This window comes from Jatropha curcas, chromosome 4 (assembly GCF_041381405.1).
Source record: "Jatropha curcas cultivar XTBG-Jc1 chromosome 4, XTBG_Jcur_1.0, whole genome shotgun sequence".
Classification (NCBI taxonomy): domain Eukaryota; kingdom Viridiplantae; phylum Streptophyta; class Magnoliopsida; order Malpighiales; family Euphorbiaceae; genus Jatropha; species Jatropha curcas.
The window spans coordinates 3861524-3883226 of NC_143154.1; the positions used below are offsets into that span (position 1 = coordinate 3861524).

Genomic DNA, 21703 nt, shown 5'->3' on the forward strand with positions numbered 1-21703 from the left:
AACGCCGCAAGAAGAACACATGAAAGCAAACCCGAACAACAAGCAGACATGGTCAACGAAAACGAAATAGAAGACGGACCTCCACCTCAACATCCGGTCCGCACCTTGTGAGACTATACAACACCTAATCTTAATGGGACAACCTCGAGTATTACAAGACCTAGGGTGGAAGCTAACAATTTTGAAATTAAACCCGCAATTATCCAAATGCTTTCCACCTTAATTCAATATGGAGGTTTACCAAGTGAAGACCCTAATGCTCATATCACAAATTTCCTAGAAATTTGCGATACTTTCAAACAGAACGGTGTTTCCGAAGATGCCATAAAACTGAGACTTTTCCCATTCACTCTTAGAGACAAAGCACGATCTTGGTTATAATCATGCCCCGCTGGAAGTTTTACAACATGGAAAGAATTAGCCCAAAAGTTCTTAGCAAAATTCTTTCCATCTTCTAAAACCACAAAACTTCTCAATGAGATAATGACATTTGCTCACCATGATCAAGAAAGCTTGTACGAAGCGTGGGAAAGATTCAAGGACTTGTTGAGAAAGTGCCCACATCATAGTTTGCCTAAATGGTTGCAGGTACAAACTTTCTATAATGCATTATCTCCTAACATTAAAATCACTCTAGATGCAGCTGCAGGTGGATCTTTTGAGAGAAAAGGGATTGATGATGCATACGACTTGATAGAGGAGATGGCAAGCAACAGCCACTATCAAAATAACTCAGAAAGGAAGAAGACTGCAGGAGTCTATGAAATAGATGCCATTACAGCACTCAATGCCAAGGTAGATAATATGGTAAGAAAATTGGATCTATTAACTACTAATCCTGTCAATTTTATTGTGCAAGTTTGTGACAGATGTAATGGGCAACATGGGATTGGAGAATGCATGATAGACTCCTTGAATCCGCAAACCTTGGAACAAGTAAACTATGTAATGAATCAAGGAAGGAAGAATTACCCATACTCCAATTCCTATGATAACAGATTGAGAAACCATCCTAATCTGTCATATGGGAATCCTAACAACGCTTTGAACGCACCACCAGGCTTTCTTCCTCAAGAGAAGAAATCTCCTGATGATCTCCTTACTGCCCTTTCTAAATCGCACATGGATTTCATGAACGAAACCAGAGAAAACCACAAAATCCAACAAGCGGCGATAAGAAATTTGGAGATTCAGCTAGGACAATTCGCCAACATGATGGCATCCCGACCTCAAGGTACGTTACCTAGTAATACTAAAAAGAATCCTAAAGAACAGGTACAGGCTATCACCTTGAGAAGTGGCAAACAGTTAGAAGAACCACCAAAGAAAGAAAAGAAAGCGGAAGAGAAGAAAAAGATTCCCATCATTGACCTAGAAGAGCAAGAAGAAGTGAAACCATATGTTCCACCTGTCCCCTTCCCACAAAGGTTAAAGAAAGCACAAGATGACAAGAGCTTCCTAAAGTTTCTGGATGTATTTAAAAAGCTTCAAATCAACATTCTTTTTGCTGAAGCCCTTGCTCAGATGCCTAGTTATGCGAAATTCCTAAAAGATATCCTGAGCAAGAAACGAAAAGCGATGATCAAGGAACGATAATGTTAACTGAGGAGTGCAGTGCAATTATCCAAAACAAATTGCCTCCAAAGTTAAAGATCCAGGAAGTTTTTTTTATCCCTTGCAATATTGGTAATCTTGATTTTGAAAAAGCTTTAGCAGATTTAGGTGCTAGCATTAACCTTATGTCTTATGAAGTTTTTAAGATGCTAGGCATGGGAGAGCTCAAACCAACAAGGATGTCTCTACAATTAGCAGATCGATCAATCAAATATCCAAGAGGAATTGTAGAAGATGTGCTTGTAAAGGTAGGTACATTCATCTTCCCTGTTGATTTTGTTATTCTTGATATTGATGAAGACAGGGAAGGATCTCTAATCCTTGGGGGGCCTTTTCTTGCAACTGTAAGAGCATTAATTGATGTGTATGAAGGTAAATTAACTTTAAGAGTTGGACAGGAAGAAATTGTTTTTGACGTTCTTAAATCATGTAAACTTTCTATGGACTATAGTGATTGTTTTCGAATTGATGTTGTTGATGAATGTGTGGAAAACACATTGCATACTAAAGATGACATTAATGAATCAAGCATCATGAATGAGAAAGAGAGTGAACCACCAAAGCAAGAACTGAAACAACTTCCATCTCATTTAAAACATGCATTCTTAGGTGAGAATCATTCTTTTCCTGTTATTATTTCTTCTCACTTAACACTTGATCAAGAGGAAAGGTTATTGCAGGTTCTTCGAAAACATAAGAAGGCATTAGGGTGGTCAATTTCAGACCTACAGGGGATAAGCTCGAGTGTATGCATGCATAAGATCCTGATGGAAGAAGACTATAAACCTTCAATCGAGCGTCAAAGGTGATTGAACCCGAATATGAAGGAGGTGGTCAAGGCTGAAATCATAAAACTTTTGGATGCCGACATTATTTATCCAATTTCCAATAGTAGTTGGGTAAGTCATGTTCAAGTCATTTTAAAGAAGGGATGTATGACTGTAATTTCTAACGAAAACAATGAATTAATTCCCACTTGAATAGTCACAGGTTGGCATGTGTGCATTGATTATAGGAAGTTGAACAAAGCAACGTGCAAAGACCACTTTCCCCTACCCTTTATCGATCAAATGCTTGAACGACTTGTAGGTTATCCCTATTATTTCTTTTTAGATGGTTATTCAGGATATTTCCAAATACATATTGCTCCCGAAGATCAAGAGAAAACCACTTTCACTTGCCCTTATGACACTTTTGCCTATAGAAGAATGCCTTTTGGACTATGCAATGCCCCTACAACCTTTCAAAGATGCATGATGTCCATATTTTCTGACATGGTAGAGAAATTTATTGAAATATTCATGGATGATTTCTCTGTATTTGGTTCCTCTTTCGATGCATGTCTTCATAACTTATCCTTAGTAATGTAACGATGTGAGGACACTAACCTTATTTTGAATTGGGAAAAGTGTCACTTTATAGTTAGTGAAGGTATTGTCCTAGGGTATAAAATCTCTCAAAAAGGGATTGAAGTGGACAAAGCCAAAATTGATGTAATTGAAAAGCTACATCCTCCTAATTCAGTGAAAGGAATAAGGAGCTTCCTTGGCCATGCAGGATTCTACAGGAGATTTATCAAAGACTTCTCCAAAATCACAAAACCTCTTTGTAACTTACTAGTTAAAGATGTTCCTTTTAATTTTGACAAAGAGTGTTTAAATGCTTTTAACAGGTTGAAGAAGGAGTTGATCTCAGCCCCTATCATTGCTACACCAGATTGGACTCTTCCCTTTGAGCTTATGTGTGATGCTAGTGATCATGTTGTTGGAGCTGGTCTTGGGAAAAGAAAGAAAAAAAAGTTGCACGTCATTTATTATGCTAGTCGCACACTGAATGATGCACAATTAAATTATGCCACCACTGAAAAAGAACTGCTAGCTATTGTTTTTGCTTTTGACAAATTTAGGGCTTATTTAATTGGAGCCAAAATAATAGTTTACACTGATCATTCGGCTATCAAATATTTGCTAGAAAAGAAAGATGCAAAACCTTGACTAATTCGTTGGGTGCTTTTATTGCAGGAATTTGATCTAGAAATTCGTGATAAGAAGGGAACAGAAAACCTTATGGCTGACCACCTTTCCAGGCTAGAATTAGGGGAAGAAGATACAATAGAATTACAAATCAATGAAAACTTTCCCCATGAGCAACTTCTACTATTGGCAAACACACAAGCTCCCTAGTATGCTGATATAGTTAACTACCTTGCTTGCAAAATCACTCTTCCCAATCTTTCTTATCAACAAAAGAAAAAGTTTTTCCATGATATCAAATACTACTATTGGGAGGAGGCCTTTCTATTCAAATATTGTAGTGATCAGCTATTCCGGCGATGTATACAGGAAGCAGAAATGGAGAGTCTCCTTAAATTTGCCATTCAATGGAATGTGGGGGACACTTTGCAGCAAACAAGACAGTAGCACGTATATTGGAAAGCGGTTTGTATTGGCCTAATTTATTTAAAGATGCTTTTAACTTTGTTTGTCTTTGTGATCGCTGTCAAAGGTTAAGTAACATTTCGAAGCGACATGAGATGCCCTTAAATAGCATCCTTGAAGTCGAGATCTTCGACGTTTGGCATTTGGACTTCATGGGACCTTTTCCATCATCATAACCTAACCAATACATTCTAGTGGCGGTGGACTATGTGTCAAAGTGGGCAGAAGCTATTGCTCTTTCAAATAATGATGGCAAAAGAGTAATGAATTTTATCAAGAAGTATATTTTCACACGTCATGGCACTCCTAGGGCAATAACCACAGACGAAGGTAAGCATTTTTGCAACAAATATTTAGATTCCCTTCTTGCAAAATATGGTGTTACTCATCGTGTAGGTACTCCATATCATCCTCAAACAAGTGGTAAAGTAGAAGTCACCAATAGGGAAATCAAGAAGATTCTGGAGACCACTATTGGACAATCTAGGAAGGACTGGTCCAAGAAACTCGATGATGCTCTATGGGCTTACAGAACCGCATTCAAAACACCGATCGGTATGTCTCCATATCGCATGGTCTACGGTAAGGCTTGTCATCTTCCTATTGAGTTAGAGCACAAAGCATATTGGGCAATTCAATTTCTTAACTTTAATACTAAAGAAGTTGGTCAAAAACGGTTGCTTCAATTGAATATGATGGATGAAATGTGCCTTCATGCTTATGAGAGTGCCAAAATATATAAGGACTGCACCAAACAATGGCACGATAAACATATTATCTTAAGGAATCTAAAATAGGACAACAAGTATTGCTCTATAATTCTAGACTCCGTCTCTTTCCTGGTAAGTTACGCTCTAGATGGTCCGGTCCATTCACAATCAAAGAAATTTTTCCACATGGGGCCATCGAAATAGTAGATGGTAATTGTAATCGAAGTTTCAAAGTTAATGCTCAGTGTTTGAAAGTTTATCAAAATGACAACTTTGATCCTGTAAAAAATACGATCAATCTCATTTAACCTGAACTAGGTTGAGTGCGTCGAGCTTAAACGACTTAAACAAAAGCGCTTGTGGGAGACAACCCATGTTTTTCTTTCTCAAATTTATTATTTCCATTTATTTTTATTATTTCTGTTACAAATTTTCCCAAATTTTCTCCATAATTGTTCTCTTGTTTTAGTCAAAATTTTTTCAGCATCAAGTTAAAATCCATAGGATGACATGCCCAAGTCGTGCTTAGCAACACGACCATGCTTCACAATGAAAATCATATCTTAAAGATCAGAGGCTCGCACGCCCAGACCGTGCTAAGAAGCACGCCCGTGCCAAGACATGACAACTAAGCATGCCCTGACCGTGTGCCACAGCACGCCCGTGCATCAAGAAAGGAGAAAAACGCTTTGAAAGCCAAAGGCTAGCACACTTGAGGCGTGTCAGGTAGCACGCCTGTGCCAGGTGAGCAAAAATTTACTTCGCAAGTCAGAGGCTAGCACGCCCATCCCGTGCACATTAGCACGCCTGTGCCAGGTACGCTTAGTTTTTCCTTGCAGGTCAGAGGCTAGCACGCCCAAGCCGTGCCGTCCAGCATGCCCGTGCGCGCAAACATCCTCACAGCCTAACTAGCGCGCATGGTCTGGCCGTGCCACAAAGCATGCCCGTGCCATGACCAGACAAGCGCATTAAATCGCGCCTCTATTTAAAGAGCACGCCCTAACCACCCCTCATTCTCATCAGCATGCCCTAGCCACCACACCCTTCCTCTCCATTTCGCTCTCTTTTTCTTCCTTTTCTCTCAAACCAAACACACTCCACACCAAATTTCTACACCATGCCTCACTGATACAAGCGCAGTAGACCCGCCTCCTCAGTTGCCGCTAGACAATGGCCCATCGCTCGATCCTCCACTGCTCCTGCTCCATCGGTTCCACCTCCTTCAATGCCAACTCCTCCTCCATTTGAGATCGCTTCACCCGAGCAGCAAGAGAGGTACAATAAATTATCCCTTCGCCCTATTTTACCAAATAGATTTATTAATGAGTCTGCTCTAGCGCAAGCAGAGCTTAGGGATGCTGTGATAGAACCACTTAGGCGTGTAGGATGGGGACAGTTTATTGAGATGAAGGATCTGGTTTATGCACCTTTAACCTTAGAATGTTTGAGTTCCTATTCTTCTCTCATTCGTTTATTGCCTGTCGATTTCCCAAGCAAAATTCGCTTCAGGTTATTTGGTAGGACTTTTGATTTTTCTGTCAATGAGATTAGCCATATTTTTGGATTTCCCACTGAAAATGCTCAAAATCAAATACCTAAGGATTTTAATGAACGCAGTACATGGCAAGATTTGATCGGAGAAAATAATTATAATCCTAGGTATTCAAAGGCATCAAAATTAAGAAATCCTGCCCTGAGATACATTCACAATTTATTATCTAACACTGTTTTTGGAAGGAGTGAGAGTGATGGAGTATTAAGCTTAAACAAATTATAATTTATATGGGCGATTGATCAGGGAATTTTGCTAAATGTTGGTTATTAGCTATGCCAAAGATGGGCGAGGGTAGCTAGAGCGGAAAAAGGGGCTATTATGATGGGGTGTTTTGTGAACCGAATTGCTGCGTATGTGCGAGTTTGGAACCCGACTAGACCAATCTATGATAGTGTGGGAGGAAGAAAAGGTACCCGGTTAGATTTAGATGTTATGATCCACATGAGGCTTATTGAAAAAGTGGGAGATTCATATCGAGTAGTGGGTGCTCGAGATGACAGTTCTGAGGATGAGGAAGCTGAGGACGCAGGTGATGCTAACATGGAGGAGGGTAATCCGACTCCTTTTGTTCCTTCTTCTAGTGCAGGTACTTCTGGCGCTAGTCCATCCTTTCAAGGAACATCGAGTATGTCCAATGACGAAATCCTTGCACGGATGATGTCCCGAATGGAAATGTTCGACACACGCCTTAACGGGATGGAATCCATGATTGCAAACAGATTCCAATCCATCGAGATTATGCATGGGAGCCTCGATTCTCGCATGGATACATTGCAAGGCCAACTCCAGACTGTCATTCAGTTATTGCAGCCACATCCCCCTCCACCACCGGAATCCTGATGGATTTTTGATTTCCTTTTGTGTTTTTCTATTTTGATTTTTATTCTCATATACTGAATGTTCTGTCTTGAATTTTTACTTCCTTTTGCTAATGTTTCCATTCCTTTGAATATTTTATCTTTTAGTAGCTTTTTCTTTTAATGTGTTTCTGGTCTTTTAACTATGACACATTCCAACACTCAGCTCTATTGTATTTTTCAATACAATTTTGGTAATGCTTACTCCACTCTCTTATTTCTTTTCTTTTGTTAATGTAATAAGTTTGGGGAAGTAGGTTTATTTTGAACACATTGGGGACAATGTGTCGATTAAATTGGGGGAAGGAAAAATTTTAGCTAAAATTTTATTTTTTATTTTTGCTTAAAATGGTTGGAATAATTGTGAGCAAGCTTGAAAATTATCGTAATTTAGTAACTTGTGATAAATTTAGTTATTTTTTATAGTCTAGTATGTTTGAGCTTTAATTTTAATTTTTGACTTAACATGATTCTTTGGTTTAACTATTTGTTTCTAAGATTATAAACACCAATTTTTTTAAAAAAATTTTATGATATATAGATATGTTTTAATTAAAATTTATTTAACCTTGGCATTCCTAGAACAAATTAGAATTCCCTTTGAGACAAAATTTTTAAATGCTTACATTTAGAAAGAGATGATTTTGGCATTCTTTGTTGAACTCCTTATTTAGCCTAAGCCAACTAAGTTAAAATATGACTCTTGCAACCAATTTGAAGCCTATATCCAAATCTTATTGTTCACCCTTATTAATCCTAGCCATTAAACTCATTTTAATTCCTACCCTAAGTGCAATAATGTATAATTACAGGATTTGATTTTTATTAAAACCTAGCAACAAAAAGGGAGAAAATTTCATTAATACTAGCAAGTGGATCAATTAGAAAAATCAAAGAGAAATACCCCATATAAGAAGCAATCAATCGCAAGAACTCAAGTTTGGGGAATCAAAAGCAAGGAAGAAATTATCAAAATATTATGAAAAGACTTTGCCAAAATATCTCTAATCATGAGCTAGTGAGGAATTTCAAGATTAAAACTCCCTTTAATCAAATATTGTTTTGGTATAATGAAAATCTTGATATTATACATTTTTTTTGTACTCCTTGTCTATCTTTGTATCCTTTTCTTTGATTAGCTAAATTTATACCTCGAAAACCTCATTACAACCTAAATAAAGACCTTTTGATCTTTTAAAATTGTAAGCATTTCAATTATGGAGAAAGGATGACTAATTCTGCATATGGGAATGTTAAGAAGGATTAAAAAATTTTTGAAATTTCATATTCTACTTATCATAGGTTGAATAAATTTTGGTGTTGGAAAATCTTCTTAACTTATGTTGAAATCAAGGAATGTGTTTTATCAAAAATTGAATTCTCGCTTAGAAATAAATTAGCATGGAAAACACTTGATTTATTCGCATATTAATAAATTTGATATCTTTTGAAACTTGTGAATAACTATTTCCAACCATAGTAAGCTAGTTTTGACAATTTGTTTTGTTCTTTTATTTTTAGTTTTGTTGCTTGAGGACAAGCAATGGTTTAAGTTCGGGGAATTTTGATAGGTGTTATTTTTACAGTATTTTTAGTATAGTTTTATTTAGAATTTTAGTAAATTTTATCACTTTAATTAATTTTTACTTCGTTTTAATTATAATTTTGCTCAAACCTTCCTTGAATCATAATCCACTTGATCTTAAAGAAATTTGCAGGGTTTTCACATAGAAAAGAGCATTATAAAACAAAATACTCAGGCTCGAGAACGCCCGTGCTAAACTTAAGAGAAATCAAGTGGAGAGTCAGACTCTAGCATGGCTAGCCCGTGCTATCTGGCACGCCTGTGCCTAAAAGAACCTCAGGGCGTGTTCGCCTAGCACGCCTGTGCTGCAATTTATCTTGGAAAGTCAGAGCCTAGCACGCCCTGCCCGTGCTATCTAGCACGCCCGTGCCATAGTAACTCCTCTGAGCGTGTTGCAGAGCACGGCCCGTGTTGAATCATTCAGAGATCCAGACTCTAGCACGCCCAAGCCATGCTATATGGCACGCCCGTGCTACGAAGGCGAAGCAGTCTTGAATAAAAACGCAAGCCAGACTTTTTAACTCACTTGGGCCCACCTCAGATATTTTCCTAAACATGCAAAACAAGATCTAAGCCTATTTAGGAAAAGAAAAGAGTCCTAATTAAGAAGAAATCCAAAGCCGAATCAGTTTATAATCTCCAAAGAAGATTTCGTACTTAATAAGGATTCTAATTCCTAAACGGAGTCAGATTTTCTCCCATGAGGTCTATATAAAGAGAGGAACCATTCATTGTATAGGCTATCTCAAGTTCTAGTATTTTTTTTTTATACATAGTTCTCTCTCTCTCAAAGATTTCAAGCATCTAAGATTTGTGCCAAGATTCAAGGAAGCCATCCACATAGCTGTTGTCTAGTTTTTATTTCTAAACTCTTAATCTTGTCTTTCTTTTCATTATTCATTATTGATTATGAAGTTTTATTCAAGTATTATTGAGTTTTATTTAATTACTATGTCGAACTAAACTCTCATACTAGGGATTTGATGTAGCTTAATTGGATTCCAATTTATAATATTAGATTTGCTTTCCCTTGTTCATGATATAATTTATTATTGAACTTAATGCTTCTAGGCAGAGTTTCTCCCCTGGATTGATTTATTTCATTAATCACTATCGGAAGAAGGGTTTTTGATATGAAAAAGGTAATAAATTACATGAGAATAATAACTTGATGCGGAAGCTATATGGTTTGACTCATGGGGGGTTTTCATAAGTTAATGATCTTAGGTTATGAATTCACAAAACAAACCATAAAACTTAATGATTTAATTCATGTTTGATTGCGCTATTGGAAGATAGGTAATTAGACCGAGTTAAAATAGCTAACAATACATCGAGAGAGCTTGTTAGTGATTTTAGGGTTGTTTTCCCTACTTGAGTAATTAAAATTGATTAACAAACTAATAAAATAAATTGGATAAAGTTAAGTGAAATCAAAATCCCTAGTAGTTTTAAAATCCTTGATTTCTTTTCATTTAAATATTGTTGCTTGATTTCTTTCTGTTTTATTTTAGAATTTACTTTTCTTATAACAAATCTCTCTTATTGTCGTTTAAATAATAATAGGTTAACATAATTTTGGTAATTGATATACAATCTCTATGGATACGATACTCTTTCACTCTATACTACTTGTTGCGATTTTGTACACTTACGAAAATCATGAATTTTTCCGGTGACCAGCACGACCACAGTGAAAACATAACTCATGAATGCTTTCATACTCAACCACTTGCAACATACCATTAATCAAGAATTTAGAAACTAAGGGAGAATCCATGTTAATTAAAACGGCTAACTGAGTGAACTTGCCCTAAGGAGGTCCTCCGTATTATAATGCACCTTAATAACACGACCCGCCACATCCCCTATGGTACGTAAAACTTTCTTATGATAGAGGTGAAGTGGAAGGCCAGGTAAACAAATCCAAACCACAGCTCCTTTCACGAGAAACTGTGAATATTAAAAGAAGAATACCATGGCTGCACCACAAGGTAGCTACCTGCCATTGTCTAGGGGACATCTAACATTACTTTATGAAAGTCTTCTACTAGCTCAAATATAACCAGAAAATATTCAGTGCCCAAGTCTAAAACTTGATGTCCCTTAGGTCTCCATAAAATCTCTAGTTTAGAGCAAAAGGCCTTGTAACTTATTCTCTTTCCCCATAGGTGCACAACAGCAGCTCTTGACCATTTCAGAGTAAGATTCTTTTGAAGTGTCTCAGAAATTCTAACCTCTAGCACCATTCCTGTCCGATCAATCTGAACATCCTTCGAGAAAAGGATATAATCCGGGTCCTCAAGCAGATCATTATCATTATCTACCTCCATACCCTGAACAATCTTATCTCGAAACATCTGCGGGAAAGAATTGGGTGAGGAGTCAAACCCCTTATCCTTATTGTTTCTATCGTCCTTATCACGATGTTTAACCTTCTACGTTGTAGGATCCTCATCAATTCTTTCCTTGTTAGGGTTATCCCTATCAGAGAGTTTCCACTCAGTCATCTATTTAAATTTCTTAATTTTATTATTATTGTTTGGACTAATCATACATTGATCGAATTTTTTGATTACTCATCAGTAATATTTAGAATTTAAGACCAAATTAAAAATGTTATTTAATTCAACAATTTGACCTTTGACTATAATAAGTCCAATTTGTAAAAAAATTCATTGGAGTTGTATTCTTCATAAAACAATTGTAAATGATTCATTAAGGAAATCTTAAAGCATATTTTTTTTTATGATATTTTTTCATAATCTTAGTTTCACGTATGTGAAATACCCCGAATTTTTATTTTCAAAACTTTGGAATTTTTATTAAATCAAAAATCTGAATTTTTGATAGTATGGGTTGTTACGATCGAGCAATTTTAACTTTGAGTCCAAATTTGAATTGGGCCCAAGCCCAAAACGGATTATTTCGGGATTTTCGATTGGACAATGCTTAAAATTTTGATGACGTAAAATAGGATACAAATTAGTAATTGATTTTAAATATATGTATGTAATTGGTATATAAACTAAAATCAAATATTATTACTGTTACTATTTTTATTATTATTGAGTAAATGAAGGGAATGTTTTCTAACCTAACTAAATAATTAAATTAAATCAAACCAAACTCGGGAATCAAAGCGATTTTTCGAAAACCACACGGATAATCTGAAAACCAAGTGAAAAACCTACAAATCAAATAAGAATCGAGACAGTCCTTTAACCGAAATAAATAAATGAATGTGAAATATAAGTTTTTGAATTAAAATTCTTATTTATAATTTTCTTGTTTATTTTAAAGGTTTATAGAATACCAAAATGCGAGGACAAAAGCTGGAAGCATGTGGCTATAAAGACAGTCCTTTAAAGGACAATAAAGAACTGTGAGTAGTGTTAGATAATTCGCCTCATCCGCCTGCATTCATGCATTCACGGCTAAATGTTATCATGCATTATTGCTATATTGTGATGCACTATTTGTTGATATTAAATAATGCTTGATTGTGTGGAATTGGGATGAAGTGGACCACCATGGGTTTGTGAGGACGGTCTATGTGATATGGATCCTGAATATGATATGATATGAATTTGACCGTCAGCCGGGTAAATGGGAGATCGGCGCCCCCGTGTGCACCTTATGATATGGATTATATAGAAAACCATAGGATGGCTTCTTGTTATTGCGCACCTGATGATCTAGATTTGATTGTAGCCCGCAGGGTGGCCTCCTGTTGTGAGCACTTGATGATCTAGATTGGATGGAGACCACCGGGTTGCCTCCTGTTGGCATTTTTAAAAAAAAAAAAAAAAAGAGAGAGAGAGAATGGAAAAACAATGAGAGGACTGGTCAGGGAGGATTAGACCAGTTGGCCGTATGGGGGTCGGCTCCCTGGTGCACATGTATGAGAGGGCGAGCCATGTGTGTGGACGGCTCGTTAGGGTTTTAGGTGGTGCCACTGACTAATTTCCACGTGATGTGATTATATGAAGGTGATAATAATTGTGGTTGCTGTTGTATTGCCATTTGTGTGACACTGCATGATCATAAATTTAATCGATAAACAAATAAAAATATTTTAGCATCTGTATGATTGTGTGGGGTGAGAGGGTTATCTAACCCTACTCATTGAGTTTGGCGCTCACCCCTGCCTACCTATTTTTTTTTTTCCAGGTAATAGAAGAAAGAAAAATCCTATGGAGTTGAGACATAAGTATAGAAGACTGTAAACGATAAATAAATGATGATGTAAATGTACAGGTAGAGTTCCGCAATTGTATTCTAGTGGGTTGTAGATGAACTGTACTAGTGATACATAATTGAAATAAATTATTGGGCCTGTATCCACAGTTATGAATAGTAAATGAGATTTGCATAATATAGGCTTACTACGGGCTTCGGGGGCCTTAAGCCCACCCAGGTCCTAGTGCCGGTCCGGTCCATGGAAATGGGTCGTGACAAAGTTGGTATCAGAGCATAAGTTAGGCCTTAGGAATCAATTGCAGAACATAGGAAAAGAAGTATAGGACTCCTATGTTGGGATCGGTCGTAACCAACAAAGGGGTTGTAGTCTGGATTGAATTCCATTTTAGTGCCGGTGGACGCATCGTGCACGAGAATGGAAGGAAATTTGTATGAAACTTAGGATGAGAACTAAAGGGACATAAATAATAGGAAATTATAAATAGGTCTGGGTAACTGACGTTTATAAAATAAATACTTTGAGTTTTGCTAAATCCCCTCCATCTATTTTGAAGCAGAAGATCAGTTGGAAATTGGTGTAATGGCCTGATCACCCAGTACACCTTGATTCGACAAGAGACACTGCTTCAAAAATTATTTGAAATTGTTTAGAAAAGAATTGGGAGTTTTAAAGACAATAAGAACGTGAGTTTATTTAAAATATGATTTGAGAAAAAAAAATGTTTGATTATTTGCATATTGGAACTCGTTTTTATTGTGAAGTTTCAATTAATTGCTTGGTTTTATTATTCTGTCGGCATGTCAAAATTTGTTTGATTTTAGAATTTAAATGATTTACAAGGATTACATGTTTGATTTATTTTATTGTCTATCCCGAGGACTAAATTAGGCTTACAGAAATTGATACTGATAAATTAATAATAAATGGTATAGAATATGAATTTGAATGAAAATTTCAATTAAGATATAGATTAAATTCTAGAAATGTTACGGATAGGTAATAAAAAGTGGAAATTGTAATTTAAATTAAATTAAGGGTTAGAAAAGGAGGATTTAGGACAAATAATCATACTAGACAAGAAATCCTCAATTAACTGAGGCGAAATTTAAGGATGTAAAAAGAGAAAATTTGTAAATTATTTAAAGTATAACATTAAGGAGAATAGAGACCTAGAGGCATAATTAAAAAGAATCAGATGTAGAAACGATAAATTGTGTCTAAGGATAATTAAAGGTATTGATTGAGGTGGATGTTGACATGTAGAATTTAGATGGAATAATTAAAACAATATAAAAGAGAAAAAGGTGAATTAATTATGTGAAAGAAAATAATGTTAACTGGATATGTCATATTGAGGTGAGGCAGAATAACTGGACATAATAAAGAAGCATGTAAAAATTTCCTTTGGAGAAATTAGTACGACGGGTAAGATTGTAGTACTTTTAAGTAAAATCAAAAGTGGCTAGTGAATAATTGGGCAAAAGTTTGAATTAAAAAAAAAAACTTATTTTAAATGGAAAGGATGGGCTAATAGTTAATAGAAATAATTATAAGCTATAAAATAATTATGAATCTATTATAATAAAATGAGCAATTAGATTGAATCGTTAATAGACTTATGTAACTAGTGTGTATGTAAGGGATAGTTGGTAGAAAAAAAAAAAATTATAAGGTGAAAGTTCAGTTTGTAAGAAATTTATTAGACATTATCTAATTAAGATCCTAGCACATGTAGGATACTTAATGGGCTAGACTAAGTTCGTGAATCTATTATAATAAAAGGAATGTAGAAGATGATGAATAACTTTAAATTATAAATCGGGAATGAATTAATCAGAGTATACATATAAAAAATAAATAAATAATACATAAAATTCAAATGGAAAGAAACATGCATGCTATAGGAAAACAAACTTAATAAATTAAGGTAATTGGATGTATCTAGGTAGAGAGTTCTGTAGAAATGACTAATATCATTTATTAATCTAAGTTACTTATAAGAAAACTTATATAAAATCTACTTTAAAGAATTAAGGATGAAAATTAGATCGAGGTGCTAAATAGAATGAAATAAAGATTTAATAACATTTGGAAAGGGATAAAGGTCAAAGATAACTCATACTGAAGTAGAGATTGAAGAATTAGACTAAGGACATTTAAGAAGCAATGACCTTAGGATGGAATTCCATTTCGTGTAGAATGCTGGTTTTACGATTCATGTACCCATAATTAAGCTCTTTTACGATAAGACTTAAATGAGATTGGGTACACTAAGAAGATATGGAGGATAAAAGAAAAAAAAAAATCTAAAGAACTTGGATAAAACTAAGGGATGCTAAATGGTAGTAAAATCGATGATGATAATATGGTCAATTAATTTATCTACTGTGAAATACTAGAATAAATAATTAGAAACAAATTGGGAAAGAAGCAAAATTCAGATGTAAGAAATATGCATAAGAAAAAAAAAATGATGCTAAAATAAATGACTAAATAAATAAAGATAAGATAATAATAATAATAATAATAATAAAATATAAATATAAATAATAAATCACTAATGAAAATAACTTTTGGAAAAAATTTAAGGTGTGGACCAGTCTATTTGACAGACTAATAATAGAGAAAGGAATAGTAATAATGGAGATTAGAATATTTTTGGTTTAAGAGGATTATTTAGGGATGAAATATGTAACAGTAGACTGGAACTAGATGAGTTGAGGACTGTCCTCGTGGAGATAGACAATTCATTTTTGTGTTAAATACAAAAAGATTTTAGAAAATACAATGGGTGTTGATTTTCAAACTTTTCGAAAATATTTTATATTACCATTGATATTGGTTTTTGAAGGAAATAAAAGTGAAATGCAAATTTCTATTATAACAATTTCAAAGTTATATATGAGCGAAATGCCGATATTTTTAACAGTGGAAAAGGAAAATTATTTTGAAATTGTCTGTAATGGTCAGTTACCCATAGGATGGTCGACCTAGAGTGTAGTCGTCAACTCATTAGTCGAATTTTGAATAAACGATTAATCTGTCAGTGAAACAATGTATAGTGGGAGTATTAATAAATGAGGATTCTTAAATTACTCAAAACTCCTTAGTTGGTACACACATTCGATGAAATGCACAAGAGATAGCTAGTATTGTAGACTATTAGTACAAGTGAATCTGATGAGGCAGAAATTTTCTCAAAATAAGAAATAGAAATCAATAAAAATTTAAAGATAGATACGTTAAGAACTGTAATTTTTAGTATTATGCCTTTTAGACTATAATGACTTGTGACAAATCAGAACTAGAGAGTCGTGATATTTAAATTTGAAGTTTTGGGTAGTTGCTAGATCATAAGAAAATTATGCAACTTTAGGGAATGTTTTGGAGTTAAAAGACATGTTAATAAAGTACAATTGAAACATGTGGAAATTAATTTCTCCGAAGTCTTCGATAAATATTAAAATTAATTAATTTAAATCCTGACAGGATGGTTGTCGGTAAAGAAAAAGAATATTCGAAGTTGACTCTTCTATGAGACAATGCTTTGACTTAAATTGATTAGGGGGCTATCTGAAAATGATAACAGTAGTAGATGTAAACAACCCATTAATGGATTAAACAATTAAACTTCAAGAGGTTAAATTAGTGAAATGTACAGTTATTAGTTGAGGTTGAGATGATAACAACAGGTGGCAGTGTGCTAACCTGAGAAACTAGAAATGGTAAGGTTAAATGGATAAATTTAAGGAAGTTGTAAATACCTTGCTAGACATAAATAAGAAAAGATGAGATAGATAAATTGATACTATATTTTAAAACTTGGATGGAAAATTTAACAATTAGCTTATGTATTATAAATGTGGAGTAGGACCTTGCTATTATTTCATAAATAAAGTATAAACTGAACTTTCATATGGAAACAAATAAATTATTTAGTTGACGCAGATTTGGGTGAAAGAAATTGAGTTATTGATGTTTTCTTAATTGGTGTGATGTCGAAATTGTAAGAAAGCGTTAGATCGGGACTTAAGAAAATAATAAAGATTAGATTGAAACAATAGTAATAGGATAAGTTGTGAAAAAAATCATGATTCGTAGTATAAAGAAACTAATTGGAAGGAATACTTAACAAGTATGCTTCAATATCCTTGGGATGAATTAATAAGCAACATAAGTGAAATTAGAGGTTATTATAAAAGTCAACTTTTAATGATAAATGTGAAGATAATTTAAGGAATAAGCATTAGACGGAGGGACGGTCGGTTAAATAGAAAAAAATGTGGGAATCCATATAGAGTAAGAAAACTAATAGTGCAGGGATGTCCTTAGTAAATGAACTATTTAAATAATTGCACTAGTGTACCGTAAAAATATTATAAGAATAGAACTTGTATAAAAAGAACTGATAAAGTGAGTTCGAATAACCCTGCGATATTATAGACAATGAACATTACAAGAGAATTTTTTTTAAAATTTTGGATTAAAATAACAATTTTTCAACCTTAATTAGTAAACGATTTAGTCATAACATATGTAAATTAAATGAATCAATTCTTATTATAAATAAATTGAATGTCAAATTGTTTTGCCTTGTTAAATTATATAATTGGTTTTCGTAAAAGAATGCGCAATAAATTAATTTTCAAATGAAAATAAATAAGCTTTAGCTAGGTGGTACTATGCAGCTTGAACGAAATTTTATTCTAAATACAATAATTGGCGGTAGAAGTACAATCAGAATACCCCCACTCACTTTGTTTTCTCGATATGTATTTTCGCTTTTGAGCTGTCTCTTTGGTATTGGAAGCAACTTCTTGCAACTTTAAAATTTCCCATGCATCCATTCTTATTCTTTCCCACTAGATTCAATTCGAGGACGAATTGTCTTAAGGGGGGAGATTGAAATACCCCGAATTTTTATTTTCAAAACTTTGGAATTTTTATTAAATCAAAAATCTGAATTTTTGATAGTATGGGTTGTTACGATCGAGCAATTTTAACTTTGAGTCCAAATTTGAATTGGGCCCAAGCCCAAAACGGATTATTCGGGATTTTCGATTGGACAATGCTTAAAATTTTGATGAAGTAAAATAGGATACAAATTAGTAATTGATTTTAAATATATGATTATGTATGTAATTGGTATATAAACTAAAATCAAATATTATTACTGTTACTATTTTTATTATTATTGAGTAAATGAAGGGAATGTTTTCTGACCTAACTAAATAATTAAATTAAATCAAACCAAACTCGGGAATCAAAGCGATTTTTCGAAAACCACACGGATAATCTGAAAACCAAGTGAAAAACCTACAAATCAAATAAGAATCGAGCTAAATCATTGAGTTGGACCAAACCGGTTCAAATCGAACCGGAATGGCCTTGAAACCTCTAGAATCACTCCCTTTCTTTTTATTTTTTTCTCTCTTCTTCTTCGCGCATGCAAGGAGCAGCGCCGCTCCTCCTCCACCTCCCCTCCCTCCTTCTCCTTCTTCTTCTTCTTCTTCTTCTTCTTCTTCTTCTTTCTCTTCTTTCTTTCCTTTTCCTTTCTTCTTCCTTGGATATGCGTCGGCGTTGTGTTCCAGCCGCTCCAGCAGAGGCGATCGACCACCGAGCGCCACCGTACGCAGCTCCAGCGCCACGTCCAGTCGCTCCACGTTGTAGCGCCTCCGCCAGCTTCCTGGGTCAGATCGCGCGGCACGAGCAGACCCAACCTCCCTCTGCCTTCGGTCGGGCAAGCGTCGCGCCATCGCCACCGCCTAGCCGCCGCTCCAGCGCGCCTCCGACCACCAACAGCCACTGCTCTCCGATCCGGCACGCGTGGAAATTTCCGATCTAGCAGAAATTCGACAAAAAAATTATATTTGGGGTATAAATTAATTTAAATGCATTTTCGTTAATTAATTTAATTTTATTCATGGTAGTTAATTAAATTTAGTCATGTTAGTTTAATTTTAATAATTTAGTTGATTAATTTGATTTTAGTAATTTTAGTGAATTAAATCGATTTTAGTAATCTTGCTTAATTAATTTGATTTAGCAATTTTGATTAGTTAAATGAATTTAATTTGGTTAGATCTACTAAATTAATTTAATTTAGTGTTGATCCATTGATTAATAAAAATTACTTGAATAATTAAAATTAAATTCGTGTAATAAATAAATTGTTAGGAAATGATGATATATAGAATTAAAGAAACATTTATAAATTTATGTTGATATGGAAAATATGGAGGATGGGAAAAAATTGACTTGATTGATTGCCCGATGGATGGGCTGTGTGGTTTGAAATATTTGATGAACTGTTGATATTTTAACAGGTGAATAGTCCAATTTTTAGGGGAGATGTCGCCGAAATTTCGGTAGAAAAATAAAATAAATTTCGGTAGAAAAATAAAATAAATTTCGGTAGAAAGTAAAATAGAGTTCGGTAGAAAAATAAAAATTGAAATTAATATCGAGAGTAGATTACGTAAAAAAATTTAGAATGAGAAGACCCAGATATATATATGCGTATATAACAAGTGAATTAAATGACCGGTAACCGAAATAAATAAATGAATGTGAAATATAAGTTTTTGAATTAAAATTCTTATTTAGAATTTTCTTGTTTATTTTAAAGGTTTATAGAATACCAAAATGCGAGGACAAAAGCTGGAAGCATGTGGCTATAAAGACAGTCCTTTAAAGGACAATAAAGAACTGTGAGTAGTGTTAGATAATTCGCCTCATCCTCCTGCATTCATGCATTCACGGCTAAATGTTATCATGCATTATTGCTATATTGTGATGCACTATTTGTTGATATTAAATAATGCTTGATTACCTGTGATGTGATATTGTTGTGCCTTGTTTGTGTGGAATTGGGATGAAGTGGACCACCATGGGTTTGTGAGGACGGTCTATGTGATATGGATCCTGAATATGATATGATATGAATTTGACCGTCAGCCGGGTAAATGGGAGATCGGCGCTCCCGTGTGCACCTGATGATATGGATTATATAGAAAACCACAGGATGGCTTCTTGTTGTTGCGCACCTGATGATCTAGATTTGATTGTAGCCCGCAGGGTGGCCTCCTGTTGTGAGCACTTGATGATCTAGATTGGATGGAGACCACCGGGTTGCCTCCTGTTGGCATTTTTTTAAAAAAAAAAAGAGAGAGAGAGAGAGAGAATGGAAAAACAATGAGAGGACTGGTCAGGGAGGATTAGACCAGTTGGCCGTATGGGGGTCGGCTCCCTGGTGCACATGTATGAGAGGGCGAGCCATGTGTGAGGACGGCTCGTTGTGGTTTTAGGTGGTGCCATTGACTAATTTCCACGTGATGTGATTATATGAAGGTGATAATAATTGTGGTTGCTGTTGTATTGCCATTTGTGTGACACTGCATGATCATAAATTTAATCGATAAACAAATAAAAATATTTTAGCATCTGTATGATTGTGTGGGGTGAGAGGGTTATCTAACCCTACTCATTGAGTTTGGCGCTCACCCCTGCCTACCTTTTTTTTTTCCAGGTAATAGAAGAAAGAAAAATCCTATGGAGTTGAGACATAAGTATAGAAGACTGTAAACGATAAATAAATGATGATGTAAATGTACAGGTAGAGTTCCGCAATTGTATTCTAGTGGGTTGTAGATGAACTGTACTAGTGATACATAATTGAAATAAATTATTGGGCCTGTATCCACAGTTATGAATAGTAAATGAGATTTGCATAATATAGGCTTACTACGGGCTTCGGGGGCCTTAAGCCCACCCAGGTCCTAGTGCCGGTCCGGTCCATGGAAATGGGTCGTGACAGTATCATTGTATATACTTTCGCCCCTAAGTTGAAATCTCGAGTCCGCCACTGTCTGAACCACCAAAATTCTCTATGCCTGACCTGGACTTGAGAATTTCCATTTACGAGCAGAGACAGGTGTTGCCAAATCTTGGTAAAATAGCGACCGTCTCCTAGGGATTTGGGAGTTCCATGTACTATAGTGTTCATCTGATGATTTCCCTTGTACAGAAATTGGTCTTTAACAGCAAACAACATAACGTTAGCCTATATATATAGTTTCACCATAATTGGGACCAAACATATACTGAATACCGCTCAAAGTTCATTAAACTGAAGTTATATAACAAGAATGAACTATCAAGTACCAAAAACAATACAAAACGTTAAAAAGTGGAACTCTATTTCTATAGTTTAGCAAGAAAAAAAAAAGGAAAGGAAAGGAAAACATATAAGGAACCGAAATTTATTTCAGTAGCTTAGAGAATACAATAACTATTTTTCCTTTAATTTTCTCAGAAAACAAATGGAGTTCTGATCAGAGGATGGCATGCTCATTTGAATTCTATGACACAGAAAATGCATATACAACTAAAAATACAGAATGCGAGAGAGTACCTGCAACTGTGGATTGGGATTTTTTTATCTTTCCCTCACAAAAGCTCAAAAGGGAGCTCTCCGCTAAAATGGAGCCAGAAACCCAAAACCCGATCTAACGCAATTGAAATTTTAGTAATGGGCTAATGGCTAAAATAGTCTTACACTTCACTAATGAGCTAAAACCCAGAAGTACCTCAAAACCCAGAAGCAAAAGCCCTCATCCACAGCGAAAATCACACTAAATATGAATAGCAATATATTATTAACATGGAACTTGTATTAGTATAAAAAGCTAAAAAGGAGCTTCCACAATAATATACACACATTATCAGAATTAACAAACGA

The 21703-nt window shown here is 34.9% G+C and overlaps 2 long non-coding RNA genes and 1 other non-coding gene across 3 annotated transcripts; 2 read left to right on the plus strand and 1 right to left on the minus strand.

Moving 5' to 3' along the window:
* Positions 1-465: 465 nt before the first annotated feature.
* Positions 466-572, minus strand: LOC119369142 (small nucleolar RNA R71). The gene has a single exon (XR_005176827.1). It is a non-coding gene; the product is annotated as a small nucleolar RNA R71 (small nucleolar RNA).
* Positions 573-12057: 11485 nt separating this feature from the next.
* On the plus strand, positions 12058-13137 carry LOC149496709 (uncharacterized). The gene is made up of 2 exons (XR_016320585.1): positions 12058-12144; positions 12933-13137. It is a non-coding gene; the product is annotated as an uncharacterized LOC149496709 (long non-coding RNA).
* A 5326-nt stretch (positions 13138-18463) lies between these two features.
* On the plus strand, positions 18464-20696 carry LOC149496710 (uncharacterized). Its single transcript, XR_016320562.1, has 3 exons — positions 18464-18838; positions 19592-19673; positions 20492-20696. It is a non-coding gene; the product is annotated as an uncharacterized LOC149496710 (long non-coding RNA).
* The last annotated feature ends 1007 nt before the right edge of the window (positions 20697-21703 follow it).